This window comes from Schistocerca nitens, chromosome 1, assembly GCF_023898315.1.
Source record: "Schistocerca nitens isolate TAMUIC-IGC-003100 chromosome 1, iqSchNite1.1, whole genome shotgun sequence".
NCBI classification, from domain to species: domain Eukaryota; kingdom Metazoa; phylum Arthropoda; class Insecta; order Orthoptera; family Acrididae; genus Schistocerca; species Schistocerca nitens.
This window is the reverse complement of record NC_064614.1, coordinates 394506989-394512006: the sequence shown is the minus strand read 5'-3', so window position 1 is coordinate 394512006 and position 5018 is coordinate 394506989. Positions and strand designations below refer to the sequence as shown.

The 5018-nt window shown below is 35.9% G+C and overlaps 1 long non-coding RNA gene across 1 annotated transcript; it reads left to right on the top strand.

Annotated features, from left to right (window-relative positions):
• Positions 1 to 1653: 1653 nt before the first annotated feature.
• On the top strand, positions 1654 to 3106 carry LOC126235832 (uncharacterized). The gene is made up of 3 exons (XR_007544818.1): positions 1654 to 2509; positions 2769 to 2882; positions 2985 to 3106. It is a non-coding gene; the product is annotated as an uncharacterized LOC126235832 (long non-coding RNA).
• The last annotated feature ends 1912 nt before the right edge of the window (positions 3107 to 5018 follow it).

Genomic DNA, 5018 nt, shown 5'->3' with positions numbered 1-5018 from the left:
AAAATGTTAAATAGTCTAAGTCCAATGTATTGGACAAAAAGTCTTGTAGGGTTAAGTGTTTTAATTTTGTGTACCAATTTATTCTTCAATTTGTCCAAGGAATCAGTTATTTCAGTCACATTTTCTTCATAAATATGACACACTTTAGCCTTAGGAAGTATTGTATATCTCCACTTTTATCAACTTCATTATAACCATGCTTATACCTATTTTAGCAGCATTTTTAGATCTATACATGATACACTCACTGTCATCTTTCATCTTGGACACAGCATGTAATACCTTACATACCAACCGTATTTATCAATAACTTTTGCATTTACCACAATTATGGGTTTTTTACTTAACATACACTGGTCTGTCTAACTCAGCGAAATGAGCTCATATGCATTCATGATGACAGTGAACTACATGGAGTGTCATAAATTTAGATGTATGAAGATAATCTGAAGATGTTAATTAAAATTTGCTGGAACTAGTTGTCTACAGAAGTAATTACTACAATCTCTAACAAGAAGTTTAAAGTTTTCAAAATACGAGATCACCCTCGTGCTGTACTGTTATTAAGTTTTATATAAGCAATATATTTTTCACCAAAAATATAAATTAATGTAATATATTAAGTTTATTTTGAAATGTGTTTAAAATTTAACCAATATCTAATACTAATTTTTTATATTATCTGAATCTTTGAAGATTCTTCTTCACATGATCACTAAATAGTGATTATTTTGAATACAAAACAAAGCGTATCTGTTGAGGTTTATCATATTTATAATGGATTTCGATGTTTCTTAACCTGTTCATTAGAGAGAAGAAGGGGTTACAGGGATAACACTTTTCTTCATAGGGTAGTTACTCAATCGAAATTTATTAAGTCAATCAGGGGCAAAAATCTGTAATCATACAGAAGTTATAAATTACTATTTTTGGATAGAACTGATCGATTTTTAGTTAAAAAATGTGTCCCAATTGCTACTGACTAAATATACCTCTATACAAATATATAAAGTATTGCTATATAACACAACATTACGAAAATTTGAACTAAATACAATGAAGTAAAATTTGAAGAAGAGTTTGATAAAAAATTTGGAAGACCAAGATTTGCTTTTAACAGATGTAATAATACGTATGCCAAAAGAAGTACTATGAAGGAAACTACCTGAAATAAACTGAAGTAGTTTCAAAACTTGTGGTAAAGGTAAGGAAACAAAAATCACAGAAGAATTTCGAAGAAAATTACGAAAAATAAGATCTGCTTGTAAGAAATGTATAAATGTGTAAGTGGAAAGGCGCTTTCGTCAGCAAAAGTTACATTTAAGCGAATAAGAAGTGAAGCAAGATAACACTGAAGCACATAGTGAAGGTAAAGAAACAAAAACAACAAACTTAACTGCCCAGGGAATTTGGGAAATTAACTTATACTAATACATATCCAACAATAACTTTGTTGTTGTAGAAGAAGAGAGTAAATGTCCAGAAAATGTGGATAATAGTTTAGAACAACGTGAAAATTATTGAAAAAGTAGTAAGATCAAGAGTTCGTCATATATGAAGAGCACAAGGCAAAAAGGATGATAGTCAATTTTTTCCCATTTTTAGGTTAGGACAGGAATTTGTAGCTCAAAATACGGCCGAATTTGTAGGGGAGTGTACATGGCAAGAATGCTGACAGTTAATAAGTTATTTGCCATTTTATTTTTGCTGTGCACGGTAAAACCGATGAATGTCATCTGTGTACACGGTACATCTGATGAGAGTCATTTCATAAGGTTAGCAAAACCTGCTTGATCAGGAGTTCAGCCTTTGAGTTCAACGTGCTGTCTTCACTCTTTTGTTTACTTTGTGTTTGTGGTTAGAAAGTTACCAAAGTTTATAGCTTGTGTACTTGGTAGTAGCATTATGTTAGACTGTGGTAATAGTTTCTGTGAAAATGAGTGAATTAAGTGAGTCAAGTGTGAATGAAGATTGTGAAAACGTCAGTAAGCCTAGCGCAAAGACGAGAAAATCCCATGGAAGGGCAAGAGATGTGATGAAAAAACTTAAAGTGCGTACTCACGAAACTGGGCCCGATTGCATATGTAAAAGACAACAGTATTTTGATAGAGTTTGTGAAGGTGAAAGAAAAAGATTAATTTCTCATTTTAATAGTTTAGAATCTAATGATGCTCAGTCCTCATACTTGGCTGGGCTTATCAATGTTAGGTAAATGAAATAAAGAATGCCAGAATAAAGCCTTCACCTTTCACTGTAATTGAAGCTGACCAAAACCTATTTAGAAAATGGACTGCTTTTTGGAAAATCACTATCACAAGAAACGCCCATTTGCTACAGGACCAATTTGTGAAATAAAATTTTCAAAAGACCATTGCAGGTTAGTTGAACACAGATCATCATACACTGGTTTCTTTCTGATGTCACCGATCCTAACACAACACCAACTTACCAAGCTTGCAAGAAGACCCTGGTGATAATACGTCCTCTTTACCATCAATTCTGTGTGAAGGTAAGAGAAAATGACAACACTTTACCTTTGCTTTCACATATAATGAGTTATAGAATAATACCTCATAACAATAGTGTAACCTTGAAAGTAATGAAAACGTATCAGTACTGGAAATATTTTGGCCATTATTACAACAGATATTTTAGTTAGCTTATTGGTTAAATTCATAATACGCTATGTAAGTTGGTAGGTTAGTATTTTATGACAAAAACCACCAGCAGGTTCCCTTGTTTTAGCCCAAAAGTTTGCTTATTTCCAGATCTGATTAAACTAAAACCTGGAAAGTACCAAGACCTGCAGCACCTGAAGCAGCTTTGCAGTCCATCTGCTCAAAAGTACTTTGAAGAACTTCCTCATTGACAAAACATAAGTTGTAAGTAACAGTATTAAAATAAAATCTATATGGGCCTAATGTGTTAAAATCTAGAATATTATAAATTTTATAAAATAAACAGTAAACAGAATCTGTTTACAGGTTACAAGATCCACTGAAGAAGCACAGAAAGATAGTGGACTTTCATCGTTTTTACGAAGTCTTTTATGACTACCATCACTTTTACCATGTTTTTTTGTACCTATTAATTAATAAAGCACCTTAAAATTGAAAATGTGTTTATTGTATTACACTTATTACCTAAACAAATAGATATAGAACAATAAAATGCTGTTGTGATAATTATACGGTGAACGTTTATGATATATGAGAGACTAGCGCAGAAAATTCGTCCCCCTGAAAAGTTCCAAAAAAGTGACTATCATCATTTTTGCGTTGTGCTCTTTATATAGAATCAGAAAAATATCACAACAAAATAGGATTAATGTAGAGAAATGAAATTTCCAAAATACACTCGCCTATGTAATATTTTTAAGAATTAACATTGCAAGCTTAATGAAGCTGCAAGATAATCCATTCCAAATATGACATGCTGGTACATTAACAACCGGTGTAACTGCCAGAATGTTGAATGCAACCATGCAAATGTTCATGCACTGTGTTTTACAAGCGCCAAATAGCAGTTCGTGGGATGGAGTTCCATGCTTGTTGCTCTTGCTTGGTCAATGCAGTGGCTGTTAATGATATTAGTGGATGATGATGGAGTTGTTGTCCAATAATGTCCCATACATGCTCGATTGGATACAGATCTGGTGATCAAGCAGGCCAAGGCAACCCATCGACGCTCTTTCGAGCATCTTGGGTTACAACAGAGGTGTCTAGGCGAGCGTTATCCTCTTGAAAGGCACTCTCTATAATGGCGTTCACGAATGCCAGAGAAACAGGTTTCATCAGTTGATTCACCAGACTGACACACAGATTTGTAGTCAGGTTGCATGAGAAAACCACAAGGCTGCTCCTGGTGTCATATAAAATCACACTGCAGACCATAGCCCCTGGTGTAGGTCAGTTGTGTCTAGAACACAAATATGTTGCATGCAGGCCATCAACTGATCCTTTTCTAACCAGCATGCAGCCATCACTGGCACTGAGGCAGAGCCAGCTTTTATCGAAAAACACAACACACCTCCACCTTGCCCTCCAAAGGACTCTCACTTGACACCACTGAAGTCGCAAATGGCGGTGGCTTAGAGTCAATGGAATGTAAATTACAGGGCGTCTGGCTCAGGGATATCCTCGAAGTAACCGATTTGTAAAACTTCATTGTGTCACTGTTGTGCCAACTGCTGCTCAAATTTCTGTTGCAGATGTAGTATAATGCGCCAGAGCCATACGCTGACCAAGATGGTCTTCCCTCTCAGTAGTGCCACAAGGCAGTCTGGAGCCCAGACTTCTCGACCGTTCATTCTCGTGACCACTGCTGCCAGTAATCAGGTACAATGGCTACTTTCTTGTCAAGTCTTTCTGCAATATCGCAGAAGGAACATACAACTTCTTGAAGCCCTATTACATGACCCTGTACAGATTCAGTGAGTTGTTGATAATAGTGTCTTTCTGGGCGTAAAGGCATTCTTTTATAACGTCAGCTCACCACATCCAATCTCAAAAGCAACTAATGCTCAAGACCATTACAGCATGCCTTTAAAGCAAACGTGATTTGCATTCTAATAGTGGCGCAACTAGCGCCACTCTCAAGCGACTGGCGCGAAATTTGAATAGACAACATCTTCCTGATGTAGAAACATTCGTACCGACTTTCATTTCTATTGCACACCTGATTCTTAGTACTGAGGGTTTTTTCCCATCAGTGTGCCATTGCATGTGTAAACTGATTAATATGTCATGTAGGAGTTCACATAATTGCACGTCCTGCAGTTATACTCACTCTGGTTTTCCATAATCATTACCCACTGAGAGTGTGTTGAACCTCGAGAGATCATCTGCCACAACAATATCAGTGCAGTGAAGATGTTAGATATCTTTTGTGAATTTGCACAATTAATCTATATGGCTATAACACTGTGGGCAACAGTGTTGTGTTAGATTGCGAATGGAATCTGCCAGAGACCAATTGGCAGTATAGATGGTCATAGGTCTGTCCTCCACATCGTCATT